The 20936-nt window shown below is 25.5% G+C and overlaps 4 pseudogenes; all 4 read right to left on the bottom strand.

Moving 5' to 3' along the window:
* Positions 1-414: 414 nt before the first annotated feature.
* LOC138694199 (NADH-ubiquinone oxidoreductase chain 5-like) lies at positions 415-2146 on the bottom strand (annotated as a pseudogene).
* A 68-nt stretch (positions 2147-2214) lies between these two features.
* Positions 2215-3557, bottom strand: LOC138694196 (NADH-ubiquinone oxidoreductase chain 4-like; annotated as a pseudogene).
* An 8221-nt stretch (positions 3558-11778) lies between these two features.
* LOC138694198 (NADH-ubiquinone oxidoreductase chain 5-like) lies at positions 11779-17730 on the bottom strand (annotated as a pseudogene).
* Positions 11779-19183, bottom strand: LOC138694195 (NADH-ubiquinone oxidoreductase chain 4-like; annotated as a pseudogene).
* Between the last annotated feature and the right edge of the window lie 1753 nt (positions 19184-20936).

The raw sequence follows: 20936 nt of genomic DNA on the forward strand, positions 1-20936 counted from the left end.
ATTAGAATGAGCATCATAGGATAGTAGTTAAGTATAACATTTGGGTTGCATTCAAAAAGTATTGATTATTCAATCTATCTTAAATAAGAAGCAATTAATTGCAATCAGTTTCGACCTGATATTTAGATAAATATTATCCTTATTTTTAACTGAAACCAAAAAGAGGTATATTACTGTTAATAATATAATTGAATTGAATATTCCAGTTAAGGAAATGTGTAGAACAAGTAAAAGCTGCTAACTTATTACTTTAGCGGTTAAATTCCGTTTACATTTCTAATTTATATAGTTTAAAGATATTTAAAACACTACACTTTCACTGTAGAAATAAAGGAAACTTTTATAAATACTTAAAGATTAAATAAATCTCATTAACATCTTCAATGTTATGCTCTATAATATAAGCTATTCAAGTTTAAATAATTAATATAAATATCATAATAACAATTCATATTACAAAAAATATAAGAAAGAACTTTAAATTATTATATTGTCATCACTGATTAATTTTACCTATATATATAAATAATATGTATATACCTTGACCCCCGAAGTATTCTCTTCAACCAGAATCAAATACCCTATATGATTTATATCCTAAAAATAAAGGTATGTTAGATATACCATAAGTAGAAATGTATGGTATAAATCATATAGAACCCATAAATCTCGAATACAAATAAAATTTAATAGATAATAATTTATTACCAATATTAATTTTAGAAATTTCATAACCAAACCAACCACCTAAAAAACTAACTAACAATACTAAAGTTTTTAAATAAAAAGGTAAACAAATTAATAAAGGAGTAGGAAAAATAATTCAACTAAGAAAACTACCACCCATGACAGCTATAATCAATAAACCCAGCATCCCCTTAATTATATTAAATCTATATTCACCTATATTATATATACTTAATATATTAAAATCACCACACAATGTATAATAAAATAAACGAAAAGAATAACAAACAGTTAAACCTGTAGAAAAATAAAACAAAAAAAATCCGAATATATTTACATATCTTAAGGATACTATTTCCAAAATTAAATCCTTTGAATAAAATCCTGCCAAAAATGGTATACCACACAAAGCAAGATTAGAAATACATAAACAAGTTGAAGTTAAAGGCATTTGAAAGGATAAATTACCTATAAAACGAATATCTTGAGAATCCTTTATAACATGAATTATTATACCAGCACATATAAATAATAATGCCTTAAATAAAGCATGTGTTAATAAGTGAAAAAAAGCTAAAACAGAAAAGCCCATAGACAAAATACTTATTATTAAGCCCAACTGTCTTAAAGTAGATAAAGCAATAATTTTCCTCAAATCATATTCAAAATTTGCCCCTAAACCAGCTATAAATATTGTTAAACCAGAAATAAGTAAAATAAAAATATTTAACCAATCACCAAAAGCAACTCTAAAACGGATTAATAAGAAAATACCCGCAGTAACTAATGTAGAAGAATGAACCAAAGCAGATACCGGAGTAGGTGCTGCTATAGCAGCAGGAAGTCAAGAAGAAAATGGAATTTGAGCTCTCCTAGTTATTGCTGCTACAACCACAAGAAAGGAAATAATTTCTATTTCAAAACTACCTTTTAATAATTCCAAATAGTAAATATAATTCCATCTCCCAAAATTTAATATTCAAGAAATAGCTATTAATAAACAAACATCCCCGATTCGATTAGATAATGCAGTAATTATCCCTGCATTATAAGACTTAACATTTTGATAATAAATAACTAAACAGTAAGAAACCAAGCCCAAACCATCCCAACCCAACAAAATTCTAATTATATTAGGTCTAATAATTAAAAATATTATAGATATTACAAATATTAGTACTAGTAAAATAAATCGATTAATATTTATATCACCATCCATATAATCATCTCTATATAAAATAACTAAAGAAGAAATAAAAAAAACAAAGCCTATAAATAATAAAGATATTCAATCAAATAAAAAAGTCATAACAATAGATCTAGTATTAAAACTAATAATATCCCATTCAATAAAATAAATTATATCATTAATAACAAAGTAAAACCCTATAAAAATCAAAATAATTCTAAAAATAAATAAAAAAAAAAATCTAATAAAACAAATTGATATATATATAATAACCTAAGATAAATAAATTATATCATTGATATCACAAATCAACATTTTACTATATTAAACTACTTAAGTACATTTATATTCAAAATGCAATAACATCACTATTCAAAATTAATATATTTAATGGAAATCAATGTAAAAATAAAAGTAAATATTCACGAGAATAACCTAAAGAACAAGAATAAATACCAGAATAATATATTCCATGTTGACTATATGAATAAAGATATAAAGTATAAGCAGCACTAAAAAAAGACAAAAGTATTAAAGTGTACATGGTTAATCACGATCAACCTACTAAACTATTTAATAATCTAATTTCACCTAATAAATTTAATGAAGGTGGGGCAGCTATATTACAAGATCTTAATAAAAATCACCATATAGTTATTCTTGGTATAAATCTCATTAAACCCCTATTGATCAATAATCTACGGCTACTTAAACGCTCATAAGAAATATTAGCCAAACAAAATAAACCAGAAGAACATAAACCATGAGCAACTATTAAAATATATGAACCACAAAATCCCCAATAATTTAAAGTTATCAAACCTCCAATAACAATACCTATGTGAGCTACAGAAGAATAAGCAATTAATGACTTTAAATCTGTTTGACGCATACAAATTAATCTAACAATTACACCACCAATTAATCTAATAGAAATTCAAATATAATTAAATACAGAAAAATTAATTAAAATTACAAATACACGCAACAAGCCATATCCTCCTAACTTTAATAGTACACCAGCCAAAATCATTGAACCCGAAACAGGAGCTTCTACATGAGCCCTAGGTAATCATAAATGAACTAAAAATAAAGGTATCTTAACCAAAAACGCCAAAATTATACATAAATAAAATAAATTATTAACATAAAAGTTATTTATTAATAAAGGAATATATAATAAACCTAAAAAATTATAAATATAAAATATACCAATCAATAAAGGTAATGATGCCAATAAGGTATAAAATAATAAATAAATACCAGCCTGAAGTCGTTCAGGCTGGTATCCCCAACCCAAAATTAAAAAAAGGGTTGGGATAAGTCTACCTTCAAAAAATAAATAAAATGAAAACATTCTTAATCTCCCAAAAGTACAATAAAGTATAATTACCAAAATAAGAACAATAAATAAAAAAAAATTTTTATAATAATTATAACGAAAAATAGATTCTCTCGCTATAATTATCAATACACAAATTCATAATCTTAACAAAATTAAACCAAAGGAAATTAAATCTTCACCAAATAAGTATCCTAAATTACCCCAGCAAAATAAGCTAGGTATAGAAAATATAAATAAAAGACATAAAAGGAATATTAATGATTGAATTATTCATCAAGAATTACCTAATAAACATAAAGGGATTAAAAAAATTAAATACATTAAAAACTTTAACATTGTAACATAACATATGATTGAAAATAATCATTACCATAACTACGAATTATAGAAACCAAAATCGATAAACCTAAAGCACCTTCACAAACAGAAAATGTTAGAAAAATTATTCTAAAAAATAATTCATAATTAAAACCATTTAAATAAGTGTATAATATTAAAAACAAGATCAAGACAATAAATTCTAAACTCAACAAAGTAACAAGTAAATGTTTACGATTAGAAGAAAAAACCCAAATACCACAAAAAAACATAATAGAAAAAAAAATAATTTTCATTGGTTTTAATAATTTAACAAAAATATTGGTCTTGTAAACCAAAAATAAGGAGCACCTTTTAAAACTTTCAGAAAAAAGATAAAATCTTTTCATTAATCCCCAAAATTAACATTTTAAATAAACTATTTTCTGATATTAAAAATATTATAATTATAATATTAACTACAAGAATAATTTTTACACAAATAAGACACCCATTAGCAATAGGACTTATATTACTAATCCAAACAATTATTGTATGCACAATAAGAGGTTTATTATCACAAAGATTTTGATTTCCATATATTCTATTTCTAATCTTTCTAGGAGGAATATTAGTATTGTTTATCTATGTAACAAGACTAGCTTCAAACGAAATATTTTATATATCAATAAAAATATTAATAAGCATAATTATTATTATATTAATATTATTAATAGTTATTAATATAGATTTAATAATTAACAATACAGAACTTATAATTCACGAAAATATTTATAATAAACAAAATGAAATTATGAACTCGTTAACAAAATTATATAATAAACCAACTAATTTAATCACCATCATACTTGCCTCCTACTTATTCTTAACACTAATCGTAGTAGTAAAAATTACAAATATTTCAAAAGGGCCACTACGACAAATAAATTAATGAATAAACCTATACGTATTAAACATCCACTATTCAAAATTGCCAATAATGCCTTAATTGACTTACCAACACCATCCAATATTAGAACATGATGAAACTTTGGTTCACTATTAGGATTATGTCTAGTAATACAAACTGCCACAGGATTATTCTTGGCAATACATTATTGTCCTAACATTGAAATAGCTTTTTCAAGAACTGCTCATATTTGTCGTGATGTAAATTATGGTTGATTATTACGAACCTTACACGCAAATGGAGCATCTATATTCTTTATCTGCATTTATTTACATATTGGACGAGGAATATATTACGGATCATATAAATTTTTACATACCTGATCAGTAGGTGTAATCATTCTATTCCTAACAATAGCAACAGCTTTTATAGGTTATGTTCTCCCATGAGGACAAATATCATTCTGAGGGGCAACTGTAATTACAAATCTTTTATCAGCAATTCCATATCTGGGAATTGATTTAGTACAATGAGTATGAGGTGGTTTTGCAGTAGATAATGCAACACTTAATCGATTTTTTACATTCCATTTTCTTCTCCCATTTATTGTAATAGCAGCTGTAATAGTCCATTTGCTATTCTTACATCAAACAGGATCAAATAACCCTACAGGGTTAAATAGAAATATTGATAAAATTCCATTTCATCCTTACTTCACAATTAAAGATGTTGTAGGATTTCTAATCCTAATTATATTATTAACAGTATTATCACTAAAAGAACCATATATCTTAGGAGACCCAGATAATTTTACCCCAGCTAATCCATTAGTTACTCCAGTTCATATTCAACCCGAATGATATTTCCTATTTGCATACGCAATCTTACGATCAATTCCAAACAAATTAGGAGGCGTAATTGCCTTAGTAATATCAATCGCAATTTTGTTTATTATGCCTATATATAATTCAAATTTCCGTAGTATACAATTTTACCCTATTAACCAGATCATATTTTGATTAATAACAAATATTGTAATTTTATTAACATGAATTGGAGCACGACCAGTAGAAGATCCTTATATTATCACTGGTCAAATCTTAACAATTTTATATTTCCTATACTACATTATTCACCCCATAGTAACAAGATTTTGAGATAAATTAAACAATTAAAGTTAAAAAGCTTTAAAGAAAAGTATATGTTTTGAAAGCATAAGAAAGAAGTTAAAATCTTCTATTAACTTTACTTAAATTAATACACTTAAACCAACAATAAAAATAAATAAATCCTAATACCCAAAAAAAATAATAAATAATTTAATGACAAGGGTAAAAATCTCTTCCAAGCTAAATATATTAACTTATCATAACGAAAACGTGGTATTGTTCCACGAACTCAAATAAATATAAAAGAAAGAAAAGAAAGCCTAAAATAAAAAAATATAGAACTAATATCTCTACCTAAAAAAATAATACAAAATAATATTCTCATAAATAAAATACTGGCATATTCAGCCAAAAAAATTAATGCAAAACCACCTCTTCTATACTCAACATTAAAACCCGAAACCAACTCCGATTCACCTTCAGCAAAATCAAAAGGAGTACGATTGGTTTCAGCTAAACATGAAGTAAATCAAAGCATTGACAAAGGAAACGTAAAAAAAATTATTCAAATGTAAACTTGAAAATCATAAAATATTATTAGATTATATCTACCCACTAAAAATACAAAAGATAATAAAATCAAAGCCAATCTAACCTCATAAGAAATTGTTTGAGCAACAGCACGTAATCCCCCCAACAATGCATAATTAGAATTAGATGACCAGCCTGCAATTATAACAGTATATACACCCAAACTAGTACAACAAAGAAAGAATAATAAACCCAACTCAAAAGAAATAAAACCAGTAAAATATGGAATTACAAATCATACTAACAAAGATAAAAATAATCCAAAAACAGGAGCAAAATAATAACATAAATAATTAGATAAAAAAGGAAAAGTTTGTTCCCTAGTAAAAAGCTTAATTGCATCTCTAAACGGCTGCAAAATACCAATAAAACCAACCCTATTAGGACCTTTACGAATATGGATATATCCAAGAACCTTACGCTCTAATAAAGTTAAAAAGGCAACACCAACTATAACAAAAATAATCAACAAAATAAAAATAATAAATAAACCAAAAATTTCCTTAAACATAAATACTATTTATAGAATAAATCTATATTCAAAGATTCTAAATCCATTGCACTTATCTGCCAAAACAGTAACAATTAATAAAAATCATAAATAAAAAATTATTCCAAATATCTGGTCCTCTCGTACTAAGATATAAAATTTATTATAGATAGAAACCGACCTGGCTCTCGCCGGTCTGAACTCAGATCATGTAAGATTTTAAAGGTCGAACAGACCTAAACAAATTGAAATTCTACACCCAAATTAAATCTTAATCCAACATCGAGGTCGCAAACCCATTTATCAATAAGAACTCTCAAAAAAGATTACGCTGTTATCCCTAAGGTAATTTAATCTTATAATCAACAAAATTGGATCAAGTATTCATAAATTAATGTATATTAAACAAAAAGAGTTAACTAATTCTTCCAATCACCCCAATAAAATATATTAAATACTAGATAAAATAAACAAACAAAATAAATAAAATAATGTATATAAACTCTATAGGGTCTTCTCGTCCTATAAATAAATTTAAGCTTTTTAACTTAAAAATTAAATTCAATAAAATAATGAGAAACAGTATATTCCTCGTCCAACCATTCATTCCAGTCCACAATTAAAAGACTAATGATTATGCTACCTTTGCACGGTCAAAATACCGCGGCCCTTCAAATTTATCAGTGGGCAGGTTATATCTCATATTAAAATTCAAGAAAAGATGTTTTTGATAAACATGCGAGAACACTACTATTTGCCTAGTTCCTTTTAAAATTTTAACAAAGATTTAATAGTATAAATAGAAAATTACTAATTCCATCATAATTACAAATAAATAATAATTTAATAAAAAATTCCAATAAAATAATTAAATATTAATAAATCAAAATTCTAAAAAATAAAATTTTAACAAACTTAAAATGATAGTTATTATAAAACCAACATTACCTAATAAATAAAAAATTATAAAAATATGTTAAAGAGCTTATCCCCCACAACATTAATATCAATAAAATATAAAACTAAAAAGATAGAAATATAATAATAATATATGAATTAAATTCATTTCCTGAAAAACCAGAAACCATTGAAGCCGAATAACATTTCACTACCAAATAATAATTATTAATAATTATAAAACAGTAACTAAAATAATTAGTTAGATCCTTCAAAATCGGGAAACAAAAAATTTATAATATAATTTAATAAACCCTGATACACAAGGTACAACAAAAATCTACTTCTATAAATTAATAATATAACCTCTACAGTAAAAATAAACTATAATTAAAAAAATTTAATCAACAACATATACAAAAACAATTAATTAATTTTAATATAAAGATAAACTAAAAAAAAAAAAATAATTTATATAACAAATCAGGTTATATCGAATTGCACGATAAAATTATTCAGTGTAAATGAAATTCTTAACTTAAAGATTTAACCCGTATTAAAAATAATCATTCCAGCCACACCTTCCGGTACAGCCACTATGTTACGACTTATCTCAATTAATAAATAATGAGAGCGACGGGCGATGTGTACATATTTTAGAGCCAAAATCATTATTACAATCTACAAAAAATTACAATTAAATCCAATTTCATAATAAAATTTCAAACAATAATCCAATAATAAATATAAATGTAATCCATCTCCACCAAAACATAAACTGCACCTTGACCTGAAATAATTTATATAACTAAATCAAGAAAATTCAATTTACCCTAAAAAGATTTTCATTATAACGGCGGTATACATATAATTAATCCTGGTAAGGTTCAACGCGGACTATCGATTAAGGGACAGATTCCTCTAAAAAGACTAAAATACCGCCAAATTCTTTAAGTTTCAAGACCTTAACTAATACTACTCAAGTTAAAAATAATTTATATCTAAAATAATAGGGTATCTAATCCTAGTTTAAAACAAAAGATTTCATAGCCTCAAATAAAATAAAGTTATAATAAATATTAAGATTTCACCCAAAAATAACAAAATAACTTCAAAAAAATCTTTAACTACTTTAACTAAAAAGATTCACTCATATTCATTGTATAACCGCGGATGCTGGCACAAATTTTACCAATAATAAATTAAAATTACCAAATCAAATTCCCATAAATTTACAAAATTTATTACTGCGAATAAATAAAAAATTAAATTATCATTAAGATAAAATTAATTGAATCCTGCAAAAACTTACATATAAAATAATTTAAAAGCAAATAAATAAGCAAGAATAAAACCCATTGAGTAAATACTGAAACAAAAATCGGAACTAAATAAAAAAATAAAGATTAGATAGAATAAAAAATAAAAAAAGTAAAACCCGAATTTCTCCATACATTTCAACCAACTCACAACGTATTTTCAACACAACTACTAACATCAACTCTTCAACTCTTAAGAAAACATTTAAAACCATGGACCCAAAAAAAAAAAACTGAAGCATCAACCTCTACTATAATAAAATTTTCTTTCCCTTTAATAGTAACAGTATAACTACAGATCTCATTTTTTTTTTAATTATTAAATGAGATCTGTAGTTATACTGTTACTATTATTTATACATTAAAGGTTTAATGTCACTATCGATAATAATTATATCCCATCAATTATTTATTTTATATATATACATATATATATATAAGGACCTATTTTAAATAACCAATTATTAATAAATAGATTTAACAAGAATATATTTTTTATATAAATAATATATATACTAATAATTTAGATTTATATTAATATAAATCATATATATATATATACCTCTATTTTTCAACAATAATGCTGTATATTCATAGATAATCTGTATTATATATAAATTAATTATTATAATATAAATAAACCTATTTCTTAGTAAAATAGGTTATTTTATTTAAGTAATTAATTTATATATATATATAACCTTATATTAACAAAAAATCGAATTACCAACATTTAATAGAATACTTATTATAATCTATAAATGTAGAACCAACAAAGAAAACATTATCTTAAAATAACAAAAATAAAGTGCCTGAATAAAGGGTTATCGTGATAGGATAAATAAAGTAATTTAAAATTACCTTTATTACATTTAATAGAATTAAACTATTACCTAAAATATCAAAAATTTTTGTGCACCATACACCAAAATGTATAATAAATATACATTATACTAGAAAAGTAAGCTAAATAAGCTAATGGGTTCATACCCCATTTATAGAGGAAATCCTCTCTTCTCTAATGACCAACAATTCAACAAAAATCCTCTTGTTAACAACTCTAACAAGAGGTATATTAATTTCAATTTCATCAAATTCATGATTAGGGGCATGAATAGGATTAGAAATTAATTTATTATCATTTATTCCTCTAATATCAACTAATAAGAATGTATACACAACAGAAGCCTCAATAAAGTATTTTATTGTACAAGCTCTAGCATCATCAACTCTACTATTCCTAATTATTAGAAAATCAATAATTGAAGAATTATACACATTTTCTAATAATTATTTGACATCAATAATTATTAATACACCCTTATTATTGAAAAGTGGAGCCGCTCCACTTCACTGATGATTTCCAAGTATTATAGAAGGATTAAGATGAAACAATTGTTTCATCTTAATCACTATTCAAAAAATTGCACCACTAATACTAATTTCATACTTACTAACCATAAATATATTCATGTGAACTATTATTTTAATATCTGTTATTATTGGATCCATTGGTGGATTAAATCAAATTTCAATTCGAAAAATCCTAACATATTCTTCAATTAATCATATAGGGTGAATGTTAGTAGCTATAAGTATTGGAGAAAATATATGAATTTTTTACTTCCTAATCTATTCAATTCTAACTTTAACAATCATTACTATTGTTAAATCACATCAAATTTCATTTATTAATCAAACGTTTTTAATAGGAAGTGAAATATCTACAATAAAATTTTTGATATTTACCACTTTATTATCATTGGGAGGTTTACCTCCATTTCTAGGGTTTTTACCAAAATGAATTATTATTCAACATATAATTATAAACGAAATAAATTTTATTATTTCGTTTATAGTGGTCATGTCATTAATAACATTGTATTATTATTTACGAGTTTGCTATGCAAGCTTTATAATTCTATATATCGAGCCAAAATGAAATGTTCAATTTCATAATAGTAAAATTATTCCAGCTGGAATAATTTTATCTTCAATCTCTATACTAGGTTTAATATTATGTACACTAACAATAAATATCTTTTAAAGGCTTTAAGTTAATTTTAAACTAATATCCTTCAAAGCTATAAATAAAGATTAAATTTCTTTAAGCCTTAGTAAATAATTTACTCCTATAGAATTGCATTCTATTATCATACAAAATATGAATATAAGACCTTTAACAAATTTATTCATTCTTGATAGGATAGTAGAAGAGAAATAATTCTCCTTAATAGATTTACAATCTATCACCTATTCAATCTCAGTCATTCTACTAACTTTGCAACGATGAATATTTTCAACAAATCATAAAGATATTGGAACATTATATTTTATTTTCGGTGCCTGATCAGGTATGGTAGGAACATCCCTAAGTATATTAATTCGTGCTGAACTCGGGCAGCCAGGCTCACTAATTGGAGATGATCAAATCTATAATGTAATTGTTACTGCCCATGCTTTCATTATAATTTTCTTTATAGTAATACCAATTATAATTGGGGGATTTGGTAATTGATTAGTACCATTAATATTAGGAGCCCCAGATATAGCCTTCCCACGAATAAATAATATAAGATTCTGATTATTACCACCTTCATTAACTTTATTACTAGCTAGCAGCATAGTAGAAAGAGGTGCCGGAACAGGATGAACAGTATACCCACCACTAGCAAGAGGTATTGCTCATGCCGGAGCATCTGTTGATCTAGCAATTTTTTCATTACATCTAGCAGGTGTATCCTCAATTCTAGGAGCTGTTAATTTTATCTCCACAACAATTAATATAAAACCTATTAACATAAAACCAGAACGAATTCCTCTTTTTGTATGATCAGTAGCTATTACAGCATTATTATTATTATTATCTCTACCAGTACTTGCTGGGGCAATTACTATATTATTAACTGATCGAAATCTAAATACATCCTTTTTTGATCCAGCAGGAGGAGGTGATCCAATTTTATATCAACACTTATTCTGATTCTTTGGTCATCCAGAAGTTTATATTTTAATTCTTCCGGGATTCGGTATAATTTCACACATTATTTGTCATGAAAGAGGAAAAAAGGAAGCTTTTGGAAACCTAGGAATAATTTTTGCTATACTAGCAATTGGTCTATTAGGATTTGTAGTATGAGCACACCATATATTTACCGTAGGAATGGATGTTGATACACGAGCATATTTTACATCAGCTACTATAATTATTGCAGTTCCGACGGGAATTAAAATTTTTAGTTGACTAGCTACCGTATATGGTTCACAATTATCGTATAGAGCACCCTGTTTATGATCATTAGGATTTGTATTCCTATTCACCATTGGAGGTTTAACAGGTGTCGTATTAGCAAATTCATCAATTGATATTGTTTTACATGATACTTATTATGTTGTAGCTCACTTCCATTACGTATTATCAATAGGAGCAGTATTTGCTATCATGGCAGGATTCATTCAATGATACCCTCTATTTACAGGTTTAACTATAAATCCAAAATGATTAAAAGCACAATTTGCAATTATATTTGTAGGAGTAAATATAACATTCTTCCCACAACATTTTCTTGGATTAGCTGGTATACCTCGACGATACTCCGATTATCCCGATGCTTATACAGCATGAAATGTAGTATCGTCTATTGGATCTATAATTTCATTTGTAGGAGTTCTAATATTTATTTTCATTATATGAGAAAGTATAAGAACTAATCGACAAATTCTATTTCCTACACAAACAAGAAATTCGATTGAATGACTACAAAGTTTACCACCTGCAGAACATAGTTATTCAGAATTACCAACAATTACTAGTTAGTATATTAGTATTATTCTAATATGGCAGATAAGTGCAATGGATTTAAGCTCTATAAATAAAGTATTTTTAAAAAACTTTTATTAGAAATAATGACAACATGAGCCAATATAAATTTGCAAGACAGAGCATCCCCTATTATAGAACAATTAATTTATTTCCATGACCATGCCTTAATAATTATTATTATAATTTTAATAGTTGTATCATATATAATAATTGCAATAGTTTTTAATAAATATATTAATCGATTTTTATTGGAAGGTCAAATAATTGAATTAGCATGAACAATTGCTCCAGCAGTAATTCTAATCTTTATTGCAGTACCATCTCTACGACTATTATATTTAATGGATGAAATCAATACACCTACAGTAACATTAAAAACTATTGGACATCAATGATATTGAAGATATGAATATTCAGATTTCGCAAAGGTAGAATTCGATTCATATATAATTCCTCAAGATGAAATAGATCATAGTATATTCCGACTACTAGATGTTGATAATCGAGCAGTATTGCCCATGAATACATTTATTCGAATTATCGTAACAGCAGCAGACGTTTTACACTCATGAACAATTCCGAGTCTTGGTGTAAAAGCTGATGCAACTCCAGGTCGCCTAAACCAAGTTAGATTTTTAATTAATCGACCTGGAGTTATATATGGTCAATGCTCCGAAATCTGTGGAGCAAATCACAGATTTATACCAATCGTAATTGAAAGTATTTCAACAAATAGTTTTATTAACTGAATCCTAAAAATAAATGAGTCATCAGATGACTGAAAGCAAGTAATGGTCTCTTAAACCAAATTATAGTAATTTAGCAATTACTTCTGATGAGAAAATTTAGTTAAATAATAACATTATCTTGTCAAGATAAAATTATTCATATGAATAATTTTCTATTCCACAAATAATACCTCTAAGATGATTAATACTATTTTCATTTTTCTCCATTATATTTATATTATTTAATTCCATAAATTATTTCTCATATATTCCAATTAAATCATTAACAGAAAAAAAAATAATTAATATAAGAAATATAAATTGAAAATGATAAGCAATTTATTTTCAGTATTTGATCCATCAACAAGTGTAATAAATTTATCATTAAATTGAATTAGTACTATATTAGGATTATCTATTATTCCAATAAGTTATTGATTAATTCCATCACGACATTATATTTTATGAAATAAATTATTAATAAATTTACATAAAGAATTCAAAACATTACTTGGAACAAAAAATTCTTATAAAGGAGCTTCATTTATTTTTATTTCCTTATTTTCAATAATTATATTTAATAATTTCTTAGGTCTATTCCCATATATCTTTACCAGAACAAGCCATATAGTATTAACTTTATCTTTAGCATTACCACTTTGAATTAGTTTTATATTATTTGGTTGAATTAATAATACTCAACATATATTTGCACACCTTGTACCACAAGGCACTCCTCCAGTCCTAATACCATTTATAGTATGTATTGAAACAATCAGAAATATAATTCGACCTGGAACACTAGCAGTACGATTAGCTGCAAATATAATTGCTGGACATTTACTATTAACCTTATTAGGAAATACAGGTCCATTTTTAAGTTATATAATATTAAGATTATTAATTATAACCCAAATTGCATTATTAATTTTAGAATCCGCAGTAGCTATTATTCAATCGTATGTATTTGCAGTATTAAGCACTTTATATTCTAGAGAAGTAAATTAATGACAAGACACGCAAATCATCCATTTCACTTAGTTGATCAGAGACCATGACCCCTAACTGGGGCTATTGGTGCAATAGTAACAATAACAGGTATGATTAAATGATTTCACCAATATAATCAAGAACTACTAATTATTGGTATAACTATTATATTATTAACAATAATTCAATGATGACGAGACATTGTGCGAGAAGGTACTTATCAGGGATTACATACAAAAATGGTAACAAAAGGACTACGATGAGGTATAATTCTATTTATTATTTCAGAAGTATTCTTCTTCATTTCATTTTTTTGAGCATTCTTTCATAGAAGTTTATCTCCAACTATTGATATTGGATCCTTATGACCACCTATAGGTATTTATCCTTTTAATCCACTACAAATTCCACTATTAAATACAGCTATTTTATTAGCATCAGGAGTTACTGTAACATGAGCACACCATGGTCTCCTAGAAAATAATTATAATCAAACACTACAAGGATTATTTTTTACGGTTGTATTAGGTATTTATTTTACTGCTCTACAAGCCTATGAATATATAGAAGCACCTTTCACCATTGCAGATTCAGTATATGGATCTACCTTCTTTATTGCAACAGGATTCCACGGACTGCATGTTATTATTGGAACAACATTTTTAATAACTTGCCTATTACGACACTTAACACTACATTTTTCATCAAACCACCATTTTGGGTTTGAAGCAGCAGCTTGATATTGACACTTTGTAGATGTTGTATGATTATTCTTATATATATCTATTTATTGATGAGGAAGATAATATAATTTATCTAATATAATTAGTATATTTGACTTCCAATCAAAAAGTTTGTATAAACAAGATAAATAATTTTATTAACAAGATATTCTATTATAATAATTATAGCATTGTCAACAATTATTATAATAATAGCGACAATACTATCAAAAAAACAGATTGAAGATCGAGAAAAAAGTTCACCTTTTGAATGTGGATTTGACCCGAAATCAAGAGCACGATTACCTTTTTCACTACGATTCTTCTTGATTGCAGTAATCTTTTTAATCTTTGATGTGGAGATTGCCTTATTATTACCAATAACAATCATTATATACACATCAAGAATCATAATATGAACAATTATTAGAACAACATTCTTACTAATTCTACTATTCGGCTTATATCATGAGTGAAATCAAGGATCATTAGAATGAGCATCATAGGATAGTAGTTAAGTATAACATTTGGGTTGCATTCAAAAAGTATTGATTATTCAATCTATCTTAAATAAGAAGCAATTAATTGCAATCAGTTTCGACCTGATATTTAGATAAATATTATCCTTATTTTTAACTGAAACCAAAAAGAGGTATATTACTGTTAATAATATAATTGAATTGAATATTCCAGTTAAGGAAATGTGTAGAACAAGTAAAAGCTGCTAACTTATTACTTTAGCGGTTAAATTCCGTTTACATTTCTAATTTATATAGTTTAAAGATATTTAAAACACTACACTTTCACTGTAGAAATAAAGGAAACTTTTATAAATACTTAAAGATTAAATAAATCTCATTAACATCTTCAATGTTATGCTCTATAATATAAGCTATTCAAGTTTAAATAATTAATATAAATATCATAATAACAATTCATATTACAAAAAATATAAGAAAGAACTTTAAATTATTATATTGTCATCACTGATTAATTTTACCTATATATATAAATAATATGTATATACCTTGACCCCCGAAGTATTCTCTTCAACCAGAATCAAATACCCTATATGATTTATATCCTAAAAATAAAGGTATGTTAGATATACCATAAGTAGAAATGTATGGTATAAATCATATAGAACCCATAAATCTCGAATACAAATAAAATTTAATAGATAATAATTTATTACCAATATTAATTTTAGAAATTTCATAACCAAACCAACCACCTAAAAAACTAACTAACAATACTAAAGTTTTTAAATAAAAAGGTAAACAAATTAATAAAGGAGTAGGAAAAATAATTCAACTAAGAAAACTACCACCCATGACAGCTATAATCAATAAACCCAGCATCCCCTTAATTATATTAAATCTATATTCACCTATATTATATATACTTAATATATTAAAATCACCACACAATGTATAATAAAATAAACGAAAAGAATAACAAACAGTTAAACCTGTAGAAAAATAAAACAAAAAAAATCCGAATATATTTACATATCTTAAGGATACTATTTCCAAAATTAAATCCTTTGAATAAAATCCTGCCAAAAATGGTATACCACACAAAGCAAGATTAGAAATACATAAACAAGTTGAAGTTAAAGGCATTTGAAAGGATAAATTACCTATAAAACGAATATCTTGAGAATCCTTTATAACATGAATTATTATACCAGCACATATAAATAATAATGCCTTAAATAAAGCATGTGTTAATAAGTGAAAAAAAGCTAAAACAGAAAAGCCCATAGACAAAATACTTATTATTAAGCCCAACTGTCTTAAAGTAGATAAAGCAATAATTTTCCTCAAATCATATTCAAAATTTGCCCCTAAACCAGCTATAAATATTGTTAAACCAGAAATAAGTAAAATAAAAATATTTAACCAATCACCAAAAGCAACTCTAAAACGGATTAATAAGAAAATACCCGCAGTAACTAATGTAGAAGAATGAACCAAAGCAGATACCGGAGTAGGTGCTGCTATAGCAGCAGGAAGTCAAGAAGAAAATGGAATTTGAGCTCTCCTAGTTATTGCTGCTACAACCACAAGAAAGGAAATAATTTCTATTTCAAAACTACCTTTTAATAATTCCAAATAGTAAATATAATTCCATCTCCCAAAATTTAATATTCAAGAAATAGCTATTAATAAACAAACATCCCCGATTCGATTAGATAATGCAGTAATTATCCCTGCATTATAAGACTTAACATTTTGATAATAAATAACTAAACAGTAAGAAACCAAGCCCAAACCATCCCAACCCAACAAAATTCTAATTATATTAGGTCTAATAATTAAAAATATTATAGATATTACAAATATTAGTACTAGTAAAATAAATCGATTAATATTTATATCACCATCCATATAATCATCTCTATATAAAATAACTAAAGAAGAAATAAAAAAAACAAAGCCTATAAATAATAAAGATATTCAATCAAATAAAAAAGTCATAACAATAGATCTAGTATTAAAACTAATAATATCCCATTCAATAAAATAAATTATATCATTAATAACAAAGTAAAACCCTATAAAAATCAAAATAATTCTAAAAATAAATAAAAAAAAAAATCTAATAAAACAAATTGATATATATATAATAACCTAAGATAAATAAATTATATCATTGATATCACAAATCAACATTTTACTATATTAAACTACTTAAGTACATTTATATTCAAAATGCAATAACATCACTATTCAAAATTAATATATTTAATGGAAATCAATGTAAAAATAAAAGTAAATATTCACGAGAATAACCTAAAGAACAAGAATAAATACCAGAATAATATATTCCATGTTGACTATATGAATAAAGATATAAAGTATAAGCAGCACTAAAAAAAGACAAAAGTATTAAAGTGTACATGGTTAATCACGATCAACCTACTAAACTATTTAATAATCTAATTTCACCTAATAAATTTAATGAAGGTGGGGCAGCTATATTACAAGATCTTAATAAAAATCACCATATAGTTATTCTTGGTATAAATCTCATTAAACCCCTATTGATCAATAATCTACGGCTACTTAAACGCTCATAAGAAATATTAGCCAAACAAAATAAACCAGAAGAACATAAACCATGAGCAACTATTAAAATATATGAACCACAAAATCCCCAATAATTTAAAGTTATCAAACCTCCAATAACAATACCTATGTGAGCTACAGAAGAATAAGCAATTAATGACTTTAAATCTGTTTGACGCATACAAATTAATCTAACAATTACACCACCAATTAATCTAATAGAAATTCAAATATAATTAAATACAGAAAAATTAATTAAAATTACAAATACACGCAACAAGCCATATCCTCCTAACTTTAATAGTACACCAGCCAAAATCATTGAACCCGAAACAGGAGCTTCTACATGAGCCCTAGGTAATCATAAATGAACTAAAAATAAAGGTATCTTAACCAAAAACGCCAAAATTATACATAAATAAAATAAATTATTAACATAAAAGTTATTTATTAATAAAGGAATATATAATAAACCTAAAAAATTATAAATATAAAATATACCAATCAATAAAGGTAATGATGCCAATAAGGTATAAAATAATAAATAAATACCAGCCTGAAGTCGTTCAGGCTGGTATCCCCAACCCAAAATTAAAAAAAGGGTTGGGATAAGTCTACCTTCAAAAAATAAATAAAATGAAAACATTCTTAATCTCCCAAAAGTACAATAAAGTATAATTACCAAAATAAGAACAATAAATAAAAAAAAATTTTTATAATAATTATAACGAAAAATAGATTCTCTCGCTATAATTATCAATACACAAATTCATAATCTTAACAAAATTAAACCAAAGGAAATTAAATCTTCACCAAATAAGTATCCTAAATTACCCCAGCAAAATAAGCTAGGTATAGAAAATATAAATAAAAGACATAAAAGGAATATTAATGATTGAATTATTCATCAAGAATTACCTAATAAACATAAAGGGATTAAAAAAATTAAATACATTAAAAACTTTAACATTGTAACATAACATATGATTGAAAATAATCATTACCATAACTACGAATTATAGAAACCAAAATCGATAAACCTAAAGCACCTTCACAAACAGAAAATGTTAGAAAAATTATTCTAAAAAATAATTCATAATTAAAACCATTTAAATAAGTGTATAATATTAAAAACAAGATCAAGACAATAAATTCTAAACTCAACAAAGTAACAAGTAAATGTTTACGATTAGAAGAAAAAACCCAAATACCACAAAAAAACATAATAGAAAAAAAAATAATTTTCATTGGTTTTAATAATTTAACAAAAATATTGGTCTTGTAAACCAAAAATAAGGAGCACCTTTTAAAACTTTCAGAAAAAAGATAAAATCTTTTCATTAATCCCCAAAATTAACATTTTAAATAAACTATTTTCTGATATTAAAAATATTATAATTATAATATTAACTACAAGAATAATTTTTACACAAATAAGACACCCATTAGCAATAGGACTTATATTACTAATCCAAACAATTATTGTATGCACAATAAGAGGTTTATTATCACAAAGATTTTGATTTCCATATATTCTATTTCTAATCTTTCTAGGAGGAATATTAGTATTGTTTATCTATGTAACAAGACTAGCTTCAAACGAAATATTTTATATATCAATAAAAATATTAATAAGCATAATTATTATTATATTAATATTATTAATAGTTATTAATATAGATTTAATAATTAACAATACAGAACTTATAATTCACGAAAATATTTATAATAAACAAAATGAAATTATGAACTCGTTAACAAAATTATATAATAAACCAACTAATTTAATCACCATCATACTTGCCTCCTACTTATTCTTAACACTAATCGTAGTAGTAAAAATTACAAATATTTCAAAAGGGCCACTACGACAAATAAATTAATGAATAAACCTATACGTATTAAACATCCACTATTCAAAATTGCCAATAATGCCTTAATTGACTTACCAACACCATCCAATATTAGAACATGATGAAACTTTGGTTCACTATTAGGATTATGTCTAGTAATACAAACTGCCACAGGATTATTCTTGGCAATACATTATTGTCCTAACATTGAAATAGCTTTTTCAAGAACTGCTCATATTTGTCGTGATGTAAATTATGGTTGATTATTACGAACCTTACACGCAAATGGAGCATCTATATTCTTTATCTGCATTTATTTACATATTGGACGAGGAATATATTACGGATCATATAAATTTTTACATACCTGATCAGTAGGTGTAATCATTCTATTCCTAACAATAGCAACAGCTTTTATAGGTTATGTTCTCCCATGAGGACAAATATCATTCTGAGGGGCAACTGTAATTACAAATCTTTTATCAGCAATTCCATATCTGGGAATTGATTTAGTACAATGAGTATGAGGTGGTTTTGCAGTAGATAATGCAACACTTAATCGATTTTTTACATTCCATTTTCTTCTCCCATTTATTGTAATAGCAGCTGTAATAGTCCATTTGCTATTCTTACATCAAACAGGATCAAATAACCCTACAGGGTTAAATAGAAATATTGATAAAATTCCATTTCATCCTTACTTCACAATTAAAGATGTTGTAGGATTTCTAATCCTAATTATATTATTAACAGTATTATCACTAAAAGAACCATATATCTTAGGAGACCCAGATAATTTTACCCCAGCTAATCCATTAGTTACTCCAGTTCATATTCAACCCGAATGATATTTCCTATTTGCATACGCAATCTTACGATCAATTCCAAACAAATTAGGAGGCGTAATTGCCT

Source organism: Periplaneta americana, unplaced genomic scaffold, assembly GCF_040183065.1.
Source record: "Periplaneta americana isolate PAMFEO1 unplaced genomic scaffold, P.americana_PAMFEO1_priV1 scaffold_83, whole genome shotgun sequence".
Classification (NCBI taxonomy): domain Eukaryota; kingdom Metazoa; phylum Arthropoda; class Insecta; order Blattodea; family Blattidae; genus Periplaneta; species Periplaneta americana.